The 23084-nt window shown below is 46.1% G+C and overlaps 1 protein-coding gene across 3 annotated transcripts in view; it reads right to left on the bottom strand.

Moving 5' to 3' along the window:
* Aff1 (ALF transcription elongation factor 1) overlaps positions 1 to 8060 on the bottom strand; it is a 160191-nt gene extending 152131 nt beyond the window's left edge. The window contains exons 1-2 of one of the 3 annotated variants that reach the window (XM_087908823.1): positions 7879 to 8060; positions 6385 to 6473 (exon numbers count right to left, since the gene is read on the bottom strand). The gene's annotated coding sequence lies outside the window, so the exon portion shown is untranslated. The remainder of the gene's footprint in view (positions 1 to 6384; positions 6474 to 7878) is intronic. The other 2 variants (XM_087908822.1, XM_087908824.1) reach the window with 2 other exon arrangements.
* Between the last annotated feature and the right edge of the window lie 15024 nt (positions 8061 to 23084).

A 23084-nucleotide genomic window follows, 5' to 3' on the forward strand; every position in this document is an offset into this window, starting at 1 on the left:
GCACACCTATAATCCCAGCATTCCAGATCCTGAGTTCAAGGCTAGTCATTGATATATAGCAAAACCCTACCTCAGAGACAGTGGGGGTGGGAATATATACACATATATTTTAAATATTTTATATATTTTTCCCCCAAGACAAGAGTTCACCATAGCGGGGAGGTGTTGGTAAGCAGGGTATGGCAGCAGCAGCAGCTGAGAGCTCGCAGCTCTAACCTTGAGCAGGAAGCAGAGAGAGGAGGGTGAAACGCCCGCCGTGCCAACGCCTGCCACAGTTGTGAACTGCCATGTGGCTCTGAGAATGGAAATGGCTCCTCTGGAGGATCAGTAAACATTGCTCTCATCCCTATACTTATTTATTACTCAGGAGGCAGATGCAGGCCGCTCTCTGTGAGTTCTAGGCCAGCCTGGTCTACAGAGTGAATTCCAGGACAGCCAGAGCTACAGAGAAACCCTGTCTCTACAAACAAGACAAAACAAAAGGAAAGGAAAGACGGCCAGAGAAATGGCTCAGTGGGTAAAACACAATTGCTACCAAGCCTGGCAACCTGAGTTTGGTCCCTAAAATCCACATGTTGGATGGAGGGAACCAACCCCCCCCACAAGCTGTCCTCTTACCTCCACATATATGTTGTGGATATCTGCACATACATACACATACAAAGTAAGAGAATAAAAATAGGATAAAGCCAACACTACCTTCCCCTCATGGGTAAAAATGCCACACACATATTACAAGTAGCATTTATAATGTTCTGTTCCAAGTACCCTCACATTTAGTGCCTTAACCTACTCAGCTACCTAGCAGGGACATGGCAGCTACTACTATGTCACTCCCTTATCTTAGAGACAATTCTCAGGTCTGTGGCATGTCATACCAGCAGAGACACAAAGTGTCTACGATACAGGTTGTCCTCAAGAATGTATGTGTGGAAGACAGCTTGTAGATGACAGCTAGAGTCTATTTCTCCAGTAAAGGGGAGCATGTTTATTATATGGAGTAATCAAGACACTAACTCCACTCCCCCGGAGTACAGAGCAGCTGTCCTGCCAATTATACACGATGGGATTCCCTGGGCTCTGGATTCCGTCCTGGAACACAGCTCCCTGAGTCTGCAGGCAAGCCCTGTGTAAACTGGAGCTTAGAAAAAGAAAACAAATTACTGGTGCAGCAGCTACGGTTATGAATGACACCCTGAAGTCCTGGAGACTGTGGCAGGTTAATCTGCTGGCCTGTGAGCAGGATAACATCGCACCTTCACAATCCTTGACCGGAAGTTAACTGCTCTGCCTAAGATCTGACAAGTGGCAGGAGGTACACTCAAGACCATAAGTCTGCACATCCAGCTCAGAGCCATGCTGATACACCTCTGCTATACGCAGTGGTGCTAAAGCTGGTTCCAGAAATAGAAACAGCAACAGCTCCTGGTTACACATGCAAATTCTGCACCCGCATCCCAGACACACCCAAATCAAGCACTCTAGCACTAATGGGATCATCGGGGGCTACGAAGCCCGTCAGGAGACCCCGATGATCACCACAACAACATACACACTCAACGCATAGACAAGGCTAAAGGAAACAGTGCAGGGATGAGGGATTTACTCAGACATGTATTCTTGAAAGCCAAAACGGAGCTTTCATGAACTCAAGAATGGCTTTTCTGAACTGAAGGAGCCAGTTTGTAAGGTGCACATGGACAGAGGCCAGAGGGCCACATGGATGATGGTTCCACCTTGCTTTTGAGACTCGGTCTTTTCACGAGTAGGCTATCTATCCCCAGTGTCGTCCCAGGAAAGAGACCTATTCAACCACAGTGCTATACGCCCAGCCCTTTTTGATTGATTTGTCATCGGTACCTGTTTTGTAAGACAGATCTCAGGACGCATAGACTGAACTGGCCTTGAGCTCACAGAGATCAGCCTGCCTCTGTCTTCCAAGCACTGGGATTAAAAGTCTGAGCCATCATGCCTAGCAGTATTTTAAGAATAGGTCTTACTTCATAAGTAAGTTATTCAGGATACCATTGAGTTTGTTGTTTTTTTGAGGTTTTATTTATTTTATGCATATGACGGTCTGCTTTGCATGCATGAGTCTGTGCATGCATGTGCCATGTACAGGCATTGTCCACAGAGGCCAGAGGAAGGTTTTGGATTGCCTGAGACTGGATGGTTAGAGGGCATTAGGAGTTGCCATGTTGGTACTGAGAATCAAATCTGGGTCATCTGGAAGAGCAGCCAGTGCTCATAACCACTGAGCCATCTCTCTAGTTCCTCCCTTTGAACTTGTGATTCTCCTGTCTCTGCCTTCTGAACGGCTGGGGTTACAGACTTGTACAACAGGCCCAGCAAGGCTAAGACGCTCAGTGCAGAGATACAATTTCTCTGTCAAATAGGTCTGCGTAACATTCTCCTTTGGGGGCACACATTATATATATACCTGGAATGCTGGATGAAAATGCTTACCTCTTCACTCCCATAGCGATGAGAAAGAATTACTTAGCCAAGGGGAAAGACTATTTATATTTTAGAGTCAAGCTGTAATTCTTGAAAAACAGGAAACCACATATCAGCACAGCCAACAGAGTGTACCACGCTAGAAAGTACAGCCGGGCTTCAACTCGCAGAGTCAAGGCGTTCAGCTGCAGCTCGGTTTCCTGATTTTAAAAGGGAAAATGAACTCCAGCTCCAGAGTCACAAAGAGGTGTGCATCGTGTGTCATGGAAATCAACCCAGAAGGGCTCTCCGGGAATGTACCTGATCGCTCTTCTGTGGACCCAGGCTCACCAGTGTCACGCTTAGATCGCTGTCTGGCACACTGAAGAAGGACCAGGAATAAACAAGAGATTTCATAGCATTATTTCCTTCAGGCTCCACTTGGCACAAAACTCTTTCAGTAGGAAAAATTCATTCTAACAAGGAACACTTAGTCATGTTTAAAATGGGCCAGATAATTTGAGACCGTCAGCTGACTGTCCTCCCCTTGAGAATACTACTAAAGGAGAGCTGTCCCCAGGCAGGAAAGAGGAACTCATTAGCAGCAGGGACGGCCTGTCACACAGTATCAACTCTGCTATAACAAGTTTCAAACACCAGAAATTAAGTATCAGAGGGGCCGTGGCTGCAGGCATAGCTCAGTTAGTGTGTAGAGTGCTTGCCTAGCACGCACCAGGTCCATGGTTCAATTCCCAGGTATATACACAGTTTTGGCCAGCTACAGAAAACCCTATCTCAAAAATAAATAAATAAAATAAAGGTTAGAGATGTGGCTTAGCTGGGCAAGCATGAGGATCCGCCTTCAAAGCTCTAGGGTTCATGTGAAAAGCTGGGGTGCCAGTCAAGCTCCAACTCAGTGTTTGACTCTGTTCTCGAAGGAATAAAGTGGGAGCCATAACACAGGACACCTAGCATCCTCCTCTGGACTGTATATGAATACACACAGATGCTCATACCCACACACCTACCTGCATATATGCCACACACGAGGGAGAAAAACAGAGAGAGTTAATCATTAATAAAATACCTATACCTATTAAGGACCACATATTTCACATTTATGTCCCATGCTGCGGTAGACTGTTCATAAATGGGTCACATTTATTTAACTGATTTTTTTAATACAATCCGAGATTCAAGTCCCTTGTCCCCTTTAATCCCAGCACTCGGAGGTAGAGGGTAGGTGGCTCTCTGAGATCTCTGAGTTCCAGGCCAGCCTGGTCTACAAAGACAGTTTCAAGACAGGCAGAGCTGTTACATGAAGAAACCCTGTCTCAAACATATATATGAGAGGGGGCATGGAAGGGCGTCAGAGACCTTGGAGCTAGAGTTGTGTGCCTACTGGGAACTAAACCCAGGTCCTCTGGAAGAACAGCAAAAACCAGTGTTCTTTAACTACTGAGCCATCTCTGCAGCCCAGTTTTGACTTTTAAAAAGTGAAAATATAGGGCTATTTCAGGACTTAGATTTTAACATTCAACTAACTCCATGAGAGATTATGCAGATTTGATGAGAGCTGAGCATGGAACTCTTTCCACTGGTTTTTCAAAAGTAATAAAAACCCGTTTCTTTTCAAAAGCTTGATTTTAAGCTGTCTGTGTGGCGGGGCACACCAACAATCCCAGTGCTTCAAAAGCTGAGGCAGGAGGTTCTTGAGCTCCAGTCTAGTTTCAGCTACATAGTAAGAATCTGTTTGGATGGGGCTGGAGAAATGGCTCAATGGTTAAGGTCCCTTGCTGCTCTCAGAGGACCCACGTTCAGTTCCCAGCACCTATATGGCTGTAAGCCCTCCCCCCTCTCGCATGTAGGGCCCACAGAAGCCAGAAGACAGTTTCAAGGGCTCTGCCACCACCTCCTGGCTTCTGCGGGCACCACATGCACGTGGGTACACTAACATACTTGTAGACAAGCACTCGTACACATAAAATAAAGATACACTCTATAGCTCGAATTCTAATTAGTATTAACAAAAACCCGGAGTCAGATGATCAGAGAAGCAGTGCGGCCAGCACCAGAGAGGCTGCTTGCCCTACTGAATCCTCAGACCAAAGGGGCAATCCTGTCTCTGGCCTGTCTCCGCGAAAGCTCAGACCGAATGCGATAAGTACCTGTCTCCTCCCACCCCCATATTCCTCTCTCCACCCAGTTACATCACTCCTGTCCCCACCCACCTAGTGCTGGGATTAAAGGTGTGAGCTCTGTTTCTCTTCTGTTTCTCTTTTAAACTGATTCAGTTTTGTGTAGCCCAGGGTGGCCTTGAACTAACAGACGTCTGTCAACTTCTATCTGCTGAGTGCTGGGATTAAAAGTGTGTGCCACCATTGCCTGGTCTCTCTATGGCTAACTAATGTGAGAGTGTTGATTACCCTCGAACTAGAGTGACCAGTTCCACACTCTGGTCTTCAGGCAAGCTTTCTTTGTTACAGCGCAAACAAAATATCTAAAGACTTATCTGCAAACAGCAAAGGAGGCAGACATCATAGCTCATGCCTATAATCCCAGCTCATGGGAAGTCAAGGCAATACAGTGCTAAATTTGAGACCACTCTAGGCTATGTAGCAAATTCTAGTTCAGCTTGGACTACAGACCAAGACCTTGTCTCAAAACACAAGGGAAGAAAGAACAATTTTCTACCTTTTTTTTTCAACACTGAAGAGAGTAACTAACTGAACAAATTTATGGATAAATATGTATTGGTGTATGCCGAGTGTGTGGGGCAGGCCTTTGATCCTAGCACCTAGGAGGTAGAAGCAGGAGGATCTCTGTGAATTTCCTGAATAGTCCACAGAGTGAATTTAAGGATGGCCAGGATTACACAGAGAAACTCTTGTCTGGAAAAACAAAAAACAAGCAAAAAATAGGTGTCTAACAAAACTACAATTCATAAGTGTGTTTACTTTTTATTTTATATGTATTGGTGTTTTGCTTGCATGCTTGTGTTAGGGTGTTGATTACCATGGAACTGGAGTTATGAACAGTTGTGGGCTGCCATGTGAGTGCTGGGAATTGAACTGGCATCCTCTGGAAGAGCAGCCAGTGCTCTCAACTACTGAGTCATCTCTCCAGACCCAAATATATGTATATCTTAACTGGACGTCTAGGAGTGCTGATTGAGTGTAGTGGCCTGTAACCTCAGCAGAGGCTGAGGCAGGAGGATCACAAAGGCTGCCTGAGCTACATAGTGAGATTCTTTGAAAAATCAAAAACAAAATAAAAACCAGAAGGATGAAAAGGAGGCAGAGAGAGGATGAAGAACAGGAGGAACATCACTGTCACCGCCACCTGTTAGCTGAACCAGCGCTTTACAAAATTCAGTTAAACCAAGTAGGAAGCCAGAGAAACAGTGGGTTATGATACTGCCTGATTACCCCATAACGGAACACTGACTTTTTTGGGGGAAAGTGGTGGGAGGGCAACTTGTTCTGCATATGGCAAGAAAAACAGTATTTAAAATAGTCTGGACTTTTATTTTGCTACTCTGTACCACCTTTGGGTGATTTTTGTATCCTCACCGAAGACAACATGATTCATCAAAACTGTCTTTTTGCAAGGTCGAAGAGTTACACAAATGACCAAAGCCATGGGCCCTATAGAAATGCACTTTCTGCACTGAATGAATAAGGTATATTAATGCCAGTGTGTAACAGTCCAGCTTCCTTCTGCAGACGGCAAAAGATAATCCCAGGATCAAACCAGCTAGTCCCACATTCCCGAAGTCAGTAAACTGGGATATTTCAAAACTAGAAACAATCACCCCTGTCTAAACTCGGTCTCCTACGTCTCTCTCACTTTGACCTTTCTCACCTCAAAGACTTTCCGTCCTAGGTTCTTGCTCTCCTCGGACACACAGAATTCTAATGCGTTCCCCTAGTTTTAATTAGAATTTACCTTTTCTCCAATTCTCCCCGGGATTGTTAGCTTTCCATTCTCCCCTTTCCTTTCAGGCATGTTTATCTTCTCCACAGTCAAGAAATCACCTTTAAGTGGAGAAAGCAAGCCATGGAGAATTTTCAATCACTTGTGAATCTATTTCTAGAATACCCACTCACGGAATCCTTCCCACTAAAGATGAAAGGCAAGCTAAGGAAATACATTAGACAGAGGAAGCAAACACTCAAGCAAGGCCGTAGCTAGGTGTTTGTAAGCCGCAGGGAAGAAGTTGAGTCTTTCCCCTTTGCGGGCCCCCATCTAAGACCACCAGCCTCACACCGCCCAGGTCTGCGCGAGGGCTCCCGCCCACCCCCACCTTCCTGCATTCCGCATGACCTTGTCCTGAGTCCTGCGCAGAGCCCACTCCTAGGACTCCTCAGTGACTCCACTGCAGAGCGCCGAATTCTCACTTTGCAACTGTCCCAGGCAGCAATGCGTCTGCATCTCGGTTCACGGTTCCGCACTGAAGGTTTTCAATGTGCCAAGTTCCTCAGCGGCCGGCCATACCCCCCATGGCGCACCAACAGGATTAAAATTATCCCACCCTACACTTCAAAAGAGTACAATGCAAGGCAATGGAACCGCCGGCAGTCAGGGCTTTCCGCCAGCTCTGTCTGGTTCTCGGAAGATTCGGACACAGCCACAACCTCCAAAGCCAAGGGTCTTAGGACGATTTGCATAACAGTATTGATGGAGAAAACCCAAACCGCAAGACGCTGGAAGGTCCCTCAGGGCTCCGTTCATGGAAGTAGGGTTCCACACGGGAAGCGTATGATTCGTACTCCCCCTCGAACCGTGCCCCTCTAACTCACTAACCGAGGGTTAGAGACTCAATCACCAAGGACCCGACATTGGAGAGAGAACAGTGGGGGTTGGGGGTAGCGTCCAAAGAAACTAGCCGATCCTTATTCTTAAAACGCCGACTCCCTCCGTCCGGAACAGCAGTTCTCAGAAGTGCCTCCAACTTTTTCTGCCTGGAGGATGCTGACCACCGCCCCACACCTCCTCTCCATCACAATTAGAGGGGATCAGTAGGTACCACTAATCTCCTGCCAGATGCTGGGGTAGGAGAGTCGGAAGCGGAGGAGGGAAGAACCTGGCTGTACTCAAGAAACTTCTCGGACTCCGGGTTACGCAACTCAGGGACCAGCCTCCAACAACGGGACATTTTCCCACAGGACACGAGGCTCAAGGGGGCGAGGGTGAACAAGCGACCTCTCAGGTCCTCGTCCCCGTGGGTTTCTAGAAGCTACCTGCAGCGGAACCGCAGACAGGGGCGGCGCGCGCCTGTCTTCTGCTCCATTCTGCCGAAAGGTTCCTACCCGGAAAGTGGCAAGGCTGGCCTTGAGTTAGCGTGCGGGGCAGCCTGGCTGCCGAAAAGTTCGCGACTGCGGCGCCGGGGACCAGGAGGACCCCAGACCCCCAACCCCGGGTACGCAGAGTTCGGCTTACCTTCTAGCTCCTTCGATCCTCCAGTCCCGGCTGGGGCGTCCTCGTCACCTCCCTTGACCTGTTGAGATGCAGGGACGCGAGTCCGGCCCTAGAGCCGCCGGGACCCGAGGGTGCAGCTCGCACCACGGCGCGTGCAGGCTGCGGGCCGAGTGCACCGGGCTCTGCCAACTACCAGTTCACCAGCTTCGGGCATCGGCCGCCCGGAACGCCCGGAGGCCCAGGCCACGCCCTCCGCGTCAAGCCACGCCTCTCGCTTTACCCCACCCCCACCCGGTCCAGCTCCGCCCCCGCCCACACCCTCCTGCCCTCGCCACCCCAAAGGCGAGGAACATCGCGGTCCTGCTACGGAGACGCGGGTGGGAGGATCATGGGGAAGCTGCGGATCTAGAGAGAACGCGGCACTAACCGCGCCGACCGCGTGGGTGACCCTGCCCCAAGCTGCCGCGGGGACACCGCAACCCTCGGGCTTGACAACCAGATTAAGCTCCGGGTCAAGTTGCGACGGAAAGTGTCAAGGAGGCTTTTTGCAAGCTCCTGTGCAATTGGAACGGATTCCATGTCCTTTAATGGCGATAATAACTAACATCTGGGGGAGCTGAAAACCGGGCTCTTCACTCACAGGCCGGGTTCATCTTCTTAGGGACCTTCTTAAACAGATACATTGTTCCGGTTTCCCAAGTAACGAAACCGAAACTCTGGAAAATACAGTGCTCAAAAATCACTGGCCTCAGAGTGACTTTAGGAAAGCTGGGCTCGGGAATTAAGCCTCGGGCTTTGCACTGTGCTCGCTCAACCCCTGGGAATCCTAATGGATGTAGGAGACCTTGTAGTAGAGACCCACAGGAAGAAGGGTTCAGTTCCTGAAGAGTCCTAAACCAAGCAAGCTAGCCAGCATCAGCTGTCCCCAATCCGGAACTTTACTTTTTTTTCCCTGAAAGAGTCAGGAAGGTTGTTGTATGAAATGTCGTAGGACACGCCCACGAGGGTTCTCTTTTTGAGACAAAGCCCCGCTAGGTATCTCTGGGTGCCCCGAAATGCGCCACTACGCCTGGCTACATGTCTTTAATTATAAAGGTCAGCTTACTTAGATGTAATCCAGTGTCAATGTAAATAAATAGGATGTCAGAAAACAGCCCTCCTGTGTGTTGGGTCCTCCCCATCCGCTCCCTGCTTTTTTTTTTTTTCAATTAAGTACTGTTTTGTCCCTCATGAGATCTTCACTGTCCACAAAATTGAAAATCGGATCGATAAATATTTGCATTTCCAAATTAAACACTTTATTGACTACTGGGCTTCACTTCCCATGGATTGTTTTCCAAAATATAGGGGACATAGTTCAACAATACAGAACTTGCCTCTCCACTGTGCACCCACGGTAAGATTGTGTTCGTTTACTTTACTGTGAAAATAATTCCGATGTCCCTGATTAAATGGGAATTTTTGTTGATACCCCTAAGTGTTTGTCTATTTATCTGAAACACGTTTTCATGTACTCAGGCTGGTCTCTGAGTCACGCTGTCGCCAAAGCAGACCTGGAGCAGGGTTCTGGTCCTGCCACCTCCACCTCCGGAGTGATAGATTACAGGTGTATGCACTGTGCTCCGACTGTGCAGTGCTAGGAGAAGTCAGGCTCCCCCCTAAGCCTTTACATGCTATGTGAACACCCCTAGCTTGTAATACTTGGGACTGAACCAAGGGCAAGCTCGCTCATAGAGCTACGCATGGGTAGTGGGTGTCATGAGAATGCTCGAGCAATCTGATGGAATTCGACAGAAATCACCTCTGGACATCCTTACAAATTTCTAATAGAAACTGACATCTGGGTGATGGTGGTGCAGGCCTTTAATCCCAGCACTTGGGAGGCAGAGGCAGGCAGATCTCTGTGAGTTCAAGGTCAGCCTGGTCTACAAAATAAGTTCCAGGACAGGCTCCAAAGCTACACAGGGAAACCCCATCTCAAAAAACAAACAAACAACAACAAAAAAAGGGAAAAAAAGAATCTGATAACTGTTCTCAGCAATAAGTATGTTTTTAAACCTTTTCTTGCTGTATACCTTGTATATATTTTTTCCTAATACGTAAAAGACAGGAGGGACCTGATGTTGACACTAGAAAATAGTTTTTTATTTGAAGCCGAGAGCAATGATGCTCTTGTGTGATCTCCTGAAGGCTCTGTGAAAAGAGTGGGCACACAATGACAAAGACAAAACCCTAGCTCACAACAGACGCCGGCGAGGTAGCAGACACAAGTGAGTTAGTGAGCAGTTTTTGGCACATTGTGCGGCTGGTTGTTTTCCTCACTGATAGCAGGAAGTTTAGAAGGGCTTAAATCAGGGCTGGAGAGGTGTCTGAGAAGCTGAGGCAGCTTTTTGTTCTTGCAGAAGACCAGAGGACCACAGCTTGATCCCCAACACCTACACTGGGTGGCTCACAACCCCCTGTGACTTCAGTTCCAGGGACTCCACAGTACCCGCTCCACACACACTTGTAAAATAGTAGCACAGCATCCTGGGTAGTAGGATAGCCAGACCAGGGCTCAATAGTGGAAACTGGTCTAAAAATAAGTAGCTGGGTATGGTGGCACATACTTTTAATCTCAGCACTCAAGAGGTGGAGCCAGGTGATCTCTGTGAGTTCAAGACCAGCCTGGTTTGCAAAGTAAATCTGAAACTAGCCAGAGAGAGCTACATAGTCAGACCCTCTCTCAAAACAGAAACAAAATAAGTTAAGTCCTTTTTTGTTTTTTGAGACAGGATCTCTCTACACAGTCCTAGCTATTCTATAATACAATGTGTAGATCAGGCTGACGTCAGATTCACAGAGATCCACCTGCCTCTGCCTGCCTCCCAAGTGCTGGGATTAAAGGTGGCGCCACCACCATCCAGCAAGATGACTCAGTATTAAGAATGCTGACTGCTCTTCCAGAGGACCTGGAATCAGCCACACTGGTTCACAACCATCCCTAATTCTAGTTTCTGGTACCCTCTTCTGTTCCCCATGGACACTGCACACAGGGAGCACACAGGTGTAAAGACAGGGCAAAACACAGATTCACATAAAATTAAAATGAGTACAATCTCACAAGACTAGATTCGGTGGTATGGAGCTGTTATCCCAACATTTCCTCAAAGCACTATGCAGAGCAGAAGAATTGCCTGGAAGCTCTCAGTCCAGTCAGCCTGGGGCACAGAGGCAACAGCAGGTACAAAAGGGATCCTGCTTCAATAAGCTGGAAGGCCCCAAAGCTGTGCTGTGACCTCCACACTTGCATGTTCACATTCATACATACACAAACACACACAAATAAAAACAAATAAGTAAATAGCATTGTTCTCTTTGTTTTCCAAGTCATGCATGTTCTACATGGCTAAGACATAGGCTGTTTTATTTGCTTATTTAAAAATAAATTATTTGTGACATTCTGGGGCACAAATCTAAAGCAGAGTATATGTTAGGTAAGTTCTCTACTACTGAACATTCTGGTTCAGTTTCTTTTCCAATTTATGCCATAATCTAAAGGAATTAAATAGCCTGGTGGTGGTGGTTCATGCCTTTAATCCCAATACTTGGGAGGCAGAAACAGGTGAATCTCTGTGAGTTCAAGGCCAGCATGGTCTACAGAGTGAGTTCCAGGCCAGCTAGGGCTGTTACACACAGAAAAAAACAAAAAACAAAACAACAACAACAACTAAAAGAAAAGAAAAGAAATAAAGAAATTAAACAAAGCCAGGCGCAGTATTGAATGCTTGCAATCTTAGCACTTGGCAGTCTGAGGCAGGAAAATTGAGAGTTTGAGGTCTGGCCAGCTGGGTTAGTGAGTTAAGGTGCTCACCACCAAGTGTGATGATGTGCATTCCATCCTGGGACCCAAACAGTGAAAGGAGCAAACCAAGACACCCCGGATTGTCCTCTGACCACCACCTGCACCACGGTACTCAGGCCACTTCTCCTTCCAATAAATAATAAATAAATATAAAAGAAAGAAAACAAGCAAGCTAAAACATAAACAAGTAAAGCCAGGCTTGGTGTCAGGCTTGGTGGCACACATCTTTAATTTCAGCCCTCAGGAGGCAGAGGCAGGAAGATCTGAGTTTGAGACCGGCCAGCCCGGTCTACAGATTGAGTTCTAGGACAGCCAGAGAAACCCTGTCTCGGGGGTAGGGGTGAGGTGGATACTAACACAAAGCCAGACGTGCAACTGTAATAAAGCTGTAGGCATTTCCTTCCCCGACAACATTTCCTCCATGTTCTCGCTCTTGTTTGCTTTGTGTTTGCAATAAGGTCTTATCTTACGACATAGCCCTTGCTACCCTGGAACTCATTAAGTAGTCCAGGTTGGCCTCAAATTTGCAGCCATCCACTTGCCTCTGCCTCCCAGGTGTTGGGATTACAGGCAAGTGCTATCACCCTAGTCCAGCACCTCCTTCATCACAGACATTCTTCTACGCTTTTTCAGCAGACATGGTGGAAATTCTAGCGCTTTTTTTTGTTTATTTGTTTTTTGTTTTTGAGACAGGGCCTCACTGTAATTCCCAGGCTGGTTTTGAAGGCCTGGGATAAAACAGTTCTTCTGCCTTAGCCTCCCAAGTAGCTGAGATCGGAGGCATGTACATCATGCTAGGCCTGACTTTCTTAATGATGTCAACATAATCACACGCATTCCTGCTTGTGTTTCTTCTAAGGTAAAGCCAGTCTCTGAAATCAGTGATCTAAGAATCAAACAAGCAAAAACTACCGCAAACAAATTGGGGGGAGGGAGAGATGGGGACTTTTGATACAATGATGGTTTCTTTTAGCCTGTTCCTCCTATGAATCTCCTGAGGTGTTTTATGATAATTTTCTCCCATGATATGACTTAAAAACAAACAAGAGAATCCCGGGGACTCACAGATGCGCATGAGGCTATTATCCGCCAAACGCATGAATAGTCCAAAGGGAAGAGAAACGACCCTGAGATAAAGCCAGGCGTGGATGGTCCCTGATGTCACAACCTGGACATGCTTGTCAGCTAAAGTCTTCTAGGCTCTGTGGTGAGCAATATCCAAGCGCCTTAAGCCGGCACTATGGGGGTTTGTGCCAGATCGCTCTATGGGCAAGCCAAAGGGCATGAGCTTCTTCCATCAAATGGTAAGCAGGTACTAAGCAACTAGGGAGCCGAGTACAGGCTTGTGACGGGAAAACTAGCCCTGAGAGGGTGAGTCTGGCAGATTGCAAGCTTGTGGTGGTGCAAAGCCTGGAATCTGAGGACGGGGATCTCCCAGACTGGTTCACAATATGGAATTCAGGCCAGACCAGGCTACAAACGAGACCCTGTCTCCAAACAAAGACATGGGACTAAAGAGACATCTCAGTGGTTAAAAGTAACTGCCCCTCTGGCAGAGGACCCAAATGGAAAGGAAAGAAATGAACCCAGACTTGGAAGATGCTGAAGGTAAGACAAGGAAAATGTTGGTGTTGAGGCAGGAAGGCCAGATTAGTCGGAGCCTAGTAGAGGGAACTATAGGAAAACAACTTCCTCAGTCCACACTGACTTCTTATTATTTTATTGAGACAATAATAAAGAGTCATGGACTGAGAGGAAGAACTGGCCTTCGATGCAAAGATTATCAGAGACAGTGGTAAGAAGCAAGACAGGCCTGAGATGGATGGAACTCAGTGGTAGAATCCTGCATTGCATAGGCAAGGTTTTGGGTGCTGTCTTTAGCCACCACTAGTTAAAAACCAAGGATAGGCCAAGCTGCCAGACTGATGGTGAAGGGCTCTACATGCCAACCAAAGGCATTTCCCATTCATCCTCGATATACTGACCCGCGAGAAGAAGGCTCTTTTTTCCTTTTTTAAGATTTATTTGATTTTATGCTTGTGAGTGTTTTGCTTGCATGTATGTTGTATGTGCACTGCACGTGTGCCTGGTGTCTATAGAGGTCAGAAGAGGACGTCCAACACCCTGGAACTGGAGGGAGAGGTGGGAGCTGAATGCAGCCCTCCGTAAGAACCGTGGCAGCTCTCTAGCCCCAGGGGGTTGCTCTGACTGCACTACACTGTGGAAAGATTACTCTGATTGTTGTATGAAAAAGAATTGGAGCCAGTGACGCTGTGGTACTAATCCCGATGGTCATGTAGGAAAATGTATAGAAAGCCAGGTAGAGCCTGTGGGTAGATGGAGAAATTCTGGATTCCCTGGAAGGCAGGTATGCAAACATGACCATCACACACCTGGTTACCATGACAAGAACCGTCTCGATTTCACCGTGCATGCGTTGCTCGACACCCAGCTCCTAGTGGTCTGACATCACTTTTGCCAACAAGTACGAGTTTTGTGAGTGTGGGCTCCTGCTTGTTGCTGCTCTGCTGCCCACCCTGCAGTCTCCCATCTCCCCTCCCTTATCTGTCTCCCACAGAGCAGCCAGAGGAAGCTCAACACTTCCCTTTAAGCTATGTGACTCAGCTTTTGATTTTACTAAAGTCAGAACACACACTCTACTTGCAGCGACGGCGTTAAACTAATGCGGTGATTTCTTTTTCTTTTATTTTCTATGTGTCGTGGGGGAGGGGCTGATTTGGTTTTGGTTGTTTAAGACAGGGTCTCTCTATGTAGTCTTGGTTCTCACTACATAGAATTCAGAGGTCTGTCTGCCTTGCCTCCTGAGTGCTAGGATTGGAGGTGTGTGCCACCAAGGCCCCATCTGTGTGTTTCTTTCTTTGGGTGAGGGTGAGGGGTTGACACTATTTCTTAAACTGTTCTTTTAGTCTTTGCCTTAAAAAAAAGTCACTTGCCAGGCGGTGGTGGGCCATGCCTTTAATCCAGCACTCGGGGTTAGAGGCAGACGGATTTCTGTGAGTTTGAGGCCAGGCTACAGAGTGAGTTCCAGGACAGCCAGAGTTGTTTCACAAAGAAACCGTGTCTCAAAAAACCAAAAACCAAAAACAACCCAAATGAAAAGAGAAAGAATAAAAGAAACAGTTATTCATTTGTGATAATTAATCATAACAATTACAAGATAAAATCAATAGTACATTTTTATGAAAAACACTTATTTTTCCCAACTCTAAACGAAGTTAATGAAATGGCCTAGATTGCATCATGCTCCTGTACAGCTTCAGGGCCTGCCTTGGTGGAAGCCGGCCGGAGGCTCCTGTCTAGTTCTCCACGCTCTCTGCATATTGTTTGGGCTGAAGTACAGTGAGAATATCTGGCCTCACGTGGGTAAACATCAGCTTCCTTCTGGAAACTCATTCTGTTCTGCTAGAATAGCTTCCTCAATTTCATTACGATGTCTTGTACTGTTTCTATTCCCTTAAACGGGAACGCTTGGCCCTTCAAAATAATATTTCTCACTTTTCCCTTCTGAAATACTATCAGTCAGGTTGTGGATTTAGTTCAGTGGTAGGCGGCTTGTGTAGAGAGTTGATCGTTCTGGGTTTGGTCTCTAGCCTAGCATGGTGTGTGTTTGTGTGTGTGTGGTATGCATGTGGTATGTGGTGTGTGTGTGTGTGTGTGTGTGGTGTGTGGTGTGTGTGTGTAAGTGTGAGATGGTATCTGTGTTTCAGAACATATTTATTTATTTGTTCGTTTATTCTTTCAGCAACCCTGGGCAAAGCATACCGTAGGTCCATGGCTAGAAAGAGAAACAGGGTTCACTCCTTCTCTGGAATAGATGTTTTCAAATTTTTTTCTTTAAAACAAAATTTTAAAACTGGGTATGGTGGCACATGCCTTACATGCCTTTAATTCCAGCATTCAAGAGGCAGAGGCAGGTTCAGGTTCTTTTTATTTGAAACAGAGTCTCACTGGGCAGCTTTTACAGGCCTGAAACTCACTGTGTAGATCAGGCTAGGCTCAAACTCAGAGATAATACCTATCTGTGTTTCTCTTTTTTTTGTTTTTGTTTTTTTTGTTGTTGTTGTTATTTTGTTTGTTTTGTTTTGTTTTTCTGTTATTTTGTTTTGGCTTTTTTGGGGGGGGGGCTCTCAGTATAGCTCAGGCTGGCTTTGAACTCTCTAAGTACTTGAGGAGCGTGGCCTTGAATTCCTCCTGATCTTCCTTCTTCTATAGTTTCTATCTCCTGTGTCTTAGATGACAGGCATGTACCACTATGCCTGGTTTTGTGAGGTGCTGGGGATCAAACCCAGGGCTTTTGGCAGCTAGGCAAGCTCTCTACCAACTGAGCTACATCCCAGGCTCATTAAGTGTTTCTTTCTGTAAACGGCCAGTTAGTAGAACCGCAAGCTTCATCTGTCGCCCACACACTCCAGCTAAGCGCATACTTAGCCATTATAACAGCAAAGCAGCGACAGTGTGTACCCCAAGGGGTTGAGCACTCACAGCACAGCCAGAATGGGGACGGTTACCCCTGTAAGATGCTGTTTGCTGATTTTGGCGCAAAAAACACCCAGAGAAACTGCCGCAAATGTCAATGACTAAATACCGCAAGGAAGCATGGGGGACAGAGGAGCGAACGCAAGCATTTATGGGAGCCAGTCGGACAGAGAAGCTAAGGGGAACGAGGCTGTGCAGCCTGCCCTGTGCAGCCTGCCCTGGGATCTGTGTTCTTCTAAGTCAGAGAAGGAAGAGGCACTCGGAATAAATAATAGAGTCAAGTTTCAGGTTGAAAGGGTTCATAAAGCAACGAAGGGAAGAGATAAGAGAAGTCCACAGGAGACACATTATGGAGGAATTTAAGAGCATTAAAGATAAAGAAGACAGTCTCTTCTAGAAACAGAGACGCCGTGATATTAGATTTCTCAAAGGTGCACCGACCGCACGATGGTAGTGTTTGTTAAACGCTGAAAGACAAAACAGAAACTCTTTGAGTCGAGAGTTTTATACTTAGAATTCTAAATAAATAGTCATCTAGAGTCCAGGGGTCAGATCGGGCCATGGTGCTCACTTCAGGGAGCAGTGATGGAGACTGAGGCAGGATTCAGAGATGGAAGTCAAGCCAGGCTAAAAGTAAGATTACATCTCAAAGGCAGAAAAAGGGAAGAGCTGGAGTGGTGGCGTAAGCCTTTAATCCTTTAATTGGAAGGTGAGCTGAAGACCAGGAGTTCAAGGTCATCCCCGGTCGTGTTACGTAAAAAGGTGTTCCAGGCCACACTGGGTTACGTAAGGAGTTGGAGGCTAGCCTGAGCTCTGCAAAACGCTGTCTCAAGAAAATAAAATAAAAGACTACACACACACACACACACACACACACACACACACAGAGAGAGAGAGAGAGAGGGGGGGGGCATAATAAAACTAACATGTCTGACTTACACATTCTCAGAAGGTTCATCCCACAAGGACCCACTTTAAAACCTTTTAAGCCAGGCATGGTGGCTCATGCCTTTAGGCTAGCCTGATCTACATAGTGAGTTCCAGAATAGAACTACATAGTGAGATGAGATCCTGCCTCAAACATACACACACACACACACACACACACACGCACACGCACACACACATGCACATGCACACGCACTTGCACACATACACACTGTTTTTGAGAAAGTACTGAAATGAAGAAACACAAAAATATCCTTAAAAAGGAAAAAGCAACTAGCTTCAAAGAAAGAGAAATGGAGAAAGAGATCAGTTACAACCCAGAGCTGAAATCTAAGAAACTGTAAAATATTAATATGATGGACACTTCAGGAGGAAGGAATTGAAATAGACACAGAACAGGCTAATTTATTTTTTTTATTTACTTTGGTGTTTTGTGGTGCTGGGGATGGACTTTGCTTAAGTTAGGCAACCAATCTATGCCTGAAATAAGAACTAACAGAGAGAGCCCCAGGTTAGTAGGAGATCCATAGGGAGCAGAGGAGGAAGAGGAGAAGAAAGAAAGAAACGGGGAGAGATTTGATAATTGTGGTAACAGGAAACCATACTGAACATTGACCGGGAGAAATGTAATGCTAAGTTTGAGCTCAGGGAGCAATGCCTCCAGGAACCACCTGGGAGAGAGCTGGCGATGGACTGTGATTCAGACTGTTGCCCTGGGCATGGCAGGTTTGGTGAGCCGGAAGTCTTCCTCTGGGTCGGAGGTGGATCCCTGCTGGAGGTTGTGCAACTCGGCACAGGAAGCGCCACGGGAACCAGCGGGGTGGGGAGAGAACCGCAGTGCCTGGCAGTGTCTCTCTAGTGCCCTCTATGGATGAGGCCTAACATTGCACGACCTGGCAAACGAGAAAGGTTCATCAACAAGAGAAAGGAAAATGGAACTGAAAAGCGTTAGGCGACACCTGTGCTGCCCCTCCCCCGCATCCGCCCATGCTGTGTGTCTGGTGACCAGAGAGCCTGTCTTGAGCACAACTTCTTGGCTCTTTGCTTTTCTTATGAGTTGGAAAATTATTTTACAGCTTCTAAATTTGTAGAAAAGTACTAATAATGACAAATGATTTTAACCCATAGAAATGAAATCTAACGTTCCTAGTGAAAATGTAGCTCATTTCTCTCTGGCTAGATGATTTTGTACATTTCATCTTTTACTTTTTTGACTTTCAATTTCATTTAGATTCATTTTATTGTTTTGATTTGATATTTATTTATTTATTTGAGACAAAGTGTCATGTATCCCAAGATAACTACAAACTCACTGTATGTAGCAGCGATCGGCTTGGACTACTGATGTCTCCACCTCCAAAGAGCGGAGATTACAGCTGGGTACCTCATCATGCCGAGTGCAGTTTGCACACTTTTTTATTCTTTCCGAGACAGGGTTTCTCTGTAGCTTTGGAACCTCTCCTGGAACTCACTCTGTAGACCAGGCTGTCCTTGAGCCCTCAGAGATCCGCCTGTCTTTGCTCCCCGAGTGCTGGGATTAAAGGAATACACCACCACCACCTGGCTATTTTGCACACTTTTAAAGTAAACTTATTGTAACATTCTGTGTAGCCTTAATGCATGTGGTTCTTTGACTTCGTTCTTGTTCTTCCTGGCCCCTTTGTTAATTAACAAATTATATAGGTCCTCTGATACACTCATTTTATATTTCTGAGGTTTATGATTTTAATTCTATAAAATCACACCAATTAAAGATTATAAATGATTAGTGATTGTGACTGGAAAGATGGCCCAGTAGTTAATGGCAGTGACTGGTCTGGCAGAGAACTTGAGCTTTGTTTCCAGCACCCACATACAGCAGCACACAGCAACCTCTAACTCCCCTGCAAAGGCTCTGGTGCCCCCTTCTGGACTCCATGGGCATCTGTAATTACATGTGTACAAATTCACATGCATGCATTTATATACACATAATGCAAAATAAAATAAATATTGTGGGGTTTTTTTTTTTTGTAGCAGGGTTTCTCTTTATAGCTTTGGCTGTCCTGGAACTTGGGTTGTTCTGGAAGACCAGGCCGGCCTCAAACTCAGAGATCCACCTGTCACGGCCTCCCCAATCCTAGGATTAAAAGCATGCACCTCCATGTCAGGCAAAATAAATCTTTTTTTCTTTTTTCTTTCTTTTTTTTTTTTTTTAAGAATCCAGTTCCATAGGATCTTAGAATGTGGCTCAGTGGTAGATCAGTCCCCAAAACTCCTCACCTCCTCCCCAAATCCCCATATTTACAAGAAGGTAATGTTATATGATTCCACGTACATGAGATAGTCAAGCAGTCATGGAGACAGAAAGAATGGCATGGACCAACGAAAGCCAATTGCTCAACACACACAGAATTTTCGTTAGTGGAGACAGAGAAGCTGGTGGAGTCAGGTAGTTGCATAGTGATTGTTACACAAAATATGAATGTATTTCATGACAAGTAAAAGTGGTTAAAATTGTGGTGAAGTTGTTCTTCCATAGTAGGGCATATTCACAAAGGTTAAAATGATAAACTCTGAGCTTATGCATTTTACTATAAGTTCCAAAAGCAAAATGACAAATTACTTAAACACTGACTACTTTTAAAATTGCATTTATTGCCAGGCAGTGGTGGCATATACCTTGAATCTCTGTACTCTGGAGGCAGAGGCAGGCGGAGCTCCGTGAGTTCAAGGCCAGCCCAGTCTACAGAGTGGGTTCTAGGACAGTCAGAGTTACAGAGAGAAACTGTCTCAAAAACAAACAAACAAACAAACAATTACATTATTGATTTTGTGTATCTGGCTGCCTGTGGTTGCTGTGATACCATGACCAAGGCAAGAGCAGGAAAGGTTTATTTGGTTTATGGTTACAGAGGGGTAAGAGTCAGGGAGAGCAACTTGGCATCCAGCAGCAGACAGATGGGAACAGGAACTGAGGGCTCACATCTTTTGTGTGTGTGAGTGTGGGGAAGTGGTTTCTGAGACAGTTTCTCTACCTGTGTAGCCCTGGCTATCTTGGAACTTTGTCGACCAGGCTGGGCTCACACCCACAGAGATCCTCCTGCCTCTGCCTCCCGAGTGCTGGGATTAAGCGTGTGCACCACCACACCCTCTGAAAGGCAGGTTGGCAGCAGAGAAATAAATAAACTGGAAATAAATGGTGTGAGTCTTTGAACTCTCGCAGCCTGCCCCAAGGAAACACCTCCTCCAGCAAGACCACTCCTCCTAGGTCTTCCGAAATAGCTATACCAACTAGGGACCATGTATCAAAAGCCGCAGACTGTCGGGGATGTCCCATTCAAACAACGACACAAGGCACGCGTGTGGAAGAGAGGATACTTTATAGGAGTCGATTCTATCCTCCTTTCACGGGGGTCCTGGGAATTGAATGCAGGCTTTGCAACAAGTGCCTTAGCATACTGAGCCATGTCATTGGCCCTATAGTTTTTTAATTTTAATTTTTTTTTATTTTGGACAGAGTTTCCTATTGCTCAGCTATCATGGAACATGTTCATATATATATTTCTCCTATTGCTCAGCTATCATGGAACATGTTCATATATATATTTCTCCTATTGCTCGGCTATCAGGGAACATGTTCATATATATATTTCTCCTATTGCTCAGCTAGCCTTGAACTCCTGATCCTCCTCCCTCCACCTTGAAAGTGTTGAAAGTAAAGACATGCCCCACATATCCAGTTACTGATAGTTTTTTAATTTCAGTCATAGTCCTACTAAATATTCTGTAAAACCAGCTTCTGACAGCCTGAATGTGAAATTATAATGGACATAAAAGAAAATAGCACTTAATACTTATGAATCAGTGCACACATAATGAAAACAAGTGCAATGCTGCCGTAACCCTGGCTTTGCCGCCGTTTCTGAGGCCAGAGCTCAGAGCTGATGGTTCCTCTTTCCACTACTTAGTGCAGCTGCTCTGCTGGCCTGCACAGTGACGGAAACGTTAAGACATGAAGTATTGCATTTTCAATTCCTTTATGAGTTTTTTGTTACAGCTTTCTGTTAGTATGCACTACTGGGTACTGAAGAGGGAGGCTGTCCCTGGAAATGCCTGTGTTTCAGACATGTCCCTGCACTGGTCATGCAGCGGCATCCCAAGGTGGCTGGGGTTTTTCTGGTTGGGAGCAGTCGCTTCCTGAGTACAGACACCTTCCCTGGCCACTGGTTTGCGACATGAGTTTAAAACGGTCAAGTGGTGGTAGCACCGTCTTCCAAATTGAAGACTGCGTGGCCGTGTGGTGGTGGAACTGCTTTTTTGGGGTGGGGGGAATAAGTTACATCAGCAAACCTCAGAGTTGCCAAGACAAGAAGAAACTGTTTCTGAGAGGACTGTTCACTCGTGAATAACTGTTTTGAATAACTGTTGGCAATTTTTTTTTCTCTCCCCTTAGAGGCTAGCTTTAGAAAAGTAATCTATCTGATGGCGAATCTTGGTTTCTAGACCTGTATATGCTCAATAGTCCCCTTCTTAGAACAAATAGTGGAGCTCGCAAGACAGAAACCCATCTTTAAAGTGTTTCATCACTGCTGTGGTCCCTCTTCACATTCCTAGTTTGAAAGTCCCCCCCCACGGGGGGCTGGAGAGATGGTGCAGCAGTCCAGAGGTCCTGAGTTTGATTCCAGCAATGGTTCACAGCCATCTGTCATGAGATCTGGTGCCCTCTTCTGGCCTAAAGGCAAACATGCTGACAGAGGAGCACTATGCAGATGGAGATATCTCAGGGGCAGAGTGGGAAAGAGTTGTTTCTGAGGAAGAAAGACCCCATTGCACACCACAGTGATGACATCTAGGACATCTAACCTCCAGAACTGGGCTAAGTAAGTTCCTACTGTCCGTAAGGCATTCTCTCTTCATGTCTTGTTGTAGTATCCTGAGCCAACTTGGACAGTTACTGCAAGTGTCGTAGGTAATTTTCCCTTTAGTTAGCATAGCCACATCTAGCTGATTGCGTACAGGCTCATCCCCACGGCTGGGAATGAGTCTCTTGTGGTCAGAAGCCATGCTGTATGGAATGGCAAGAAGGCAAACAAGGCATTCTGCAGAGGCCTTGGCAGAATCATGACGGGTTGAAAAATCATCTATCCACAGACTACACATGTGTGCCACTATCATCCTCCCATACCAGACAGCTGTTGATCATTCTGGACAATGGTATCCTAGCTGAGTGCTTGCCCCGGTGTCTCCCAGTAGCAGATAAGGTTCCCAGCAATGGTGTTAACCTGGTCAATCTTGTGGAGCACACATCCACCATCCATTCTTGCCATCGTGGCCGCTTCGTGTATGAGTCCACACAGTCAGAACAAAAAGATTGTTTAGTATCCATCGAAGATGCTGTATTGTCTTGTTGGACACTAAGAACATCTCAGCAAGTCTCCTTTGGTGAGCTCCCACAAAGACAAGAATACTTTACAGATGATGTCTGTGCCAAGAAAAGCCCACTGACACACCTCCTTCCTGTACAGCATCTGGCCAGATTGTTTCCATCCATACAGGAACCAGTGGAAAGACACACTCCTACCTTCTTATTGGGAACAAAATACACGTCTTATGCTGCTAGGGCTGCGACAACAAACGGCAGCGTGGTACAGACACACGGAGCATCAGTTCTCGAGGTGAGGCATCTTGAGGAAGATGAGCAGGGTCATGTTCTTTCTGAAGGGTCTCAGAGAGGCTTCTTTTGTTTTGCTTGTGTTCAGTTTCTGGTAATTTCTGGTGATCTTGGAGTATGGTGGTTTGGAGACAGATGACTCTAGTTTCTGCTTCTACCAGCACATGGAATTTTCCTTATGACTGTGTCCAAATTTACCTCTATTCTAAGGACATCTGTGATGTGGTGTTTCCCTCTGTATGCTTTTTTTTTTTTGTCTTACCATTTGTTAATAAAGAAGCAAGA

The sequence above is a fragment of the Myodes glareolus genome, chromosome 8 (assembly GCF_982192425.1).
Source record: "Myodes glareolus chromosome 8, mMyoGla1.1, whole genome shotgun sequence".
NCBI classification, from domain to species: Eukaryota; Metazoa; Chordata; class Mammalia; order Rodentia; family Cricetidae; genus Myodes; species Myodes glareolus.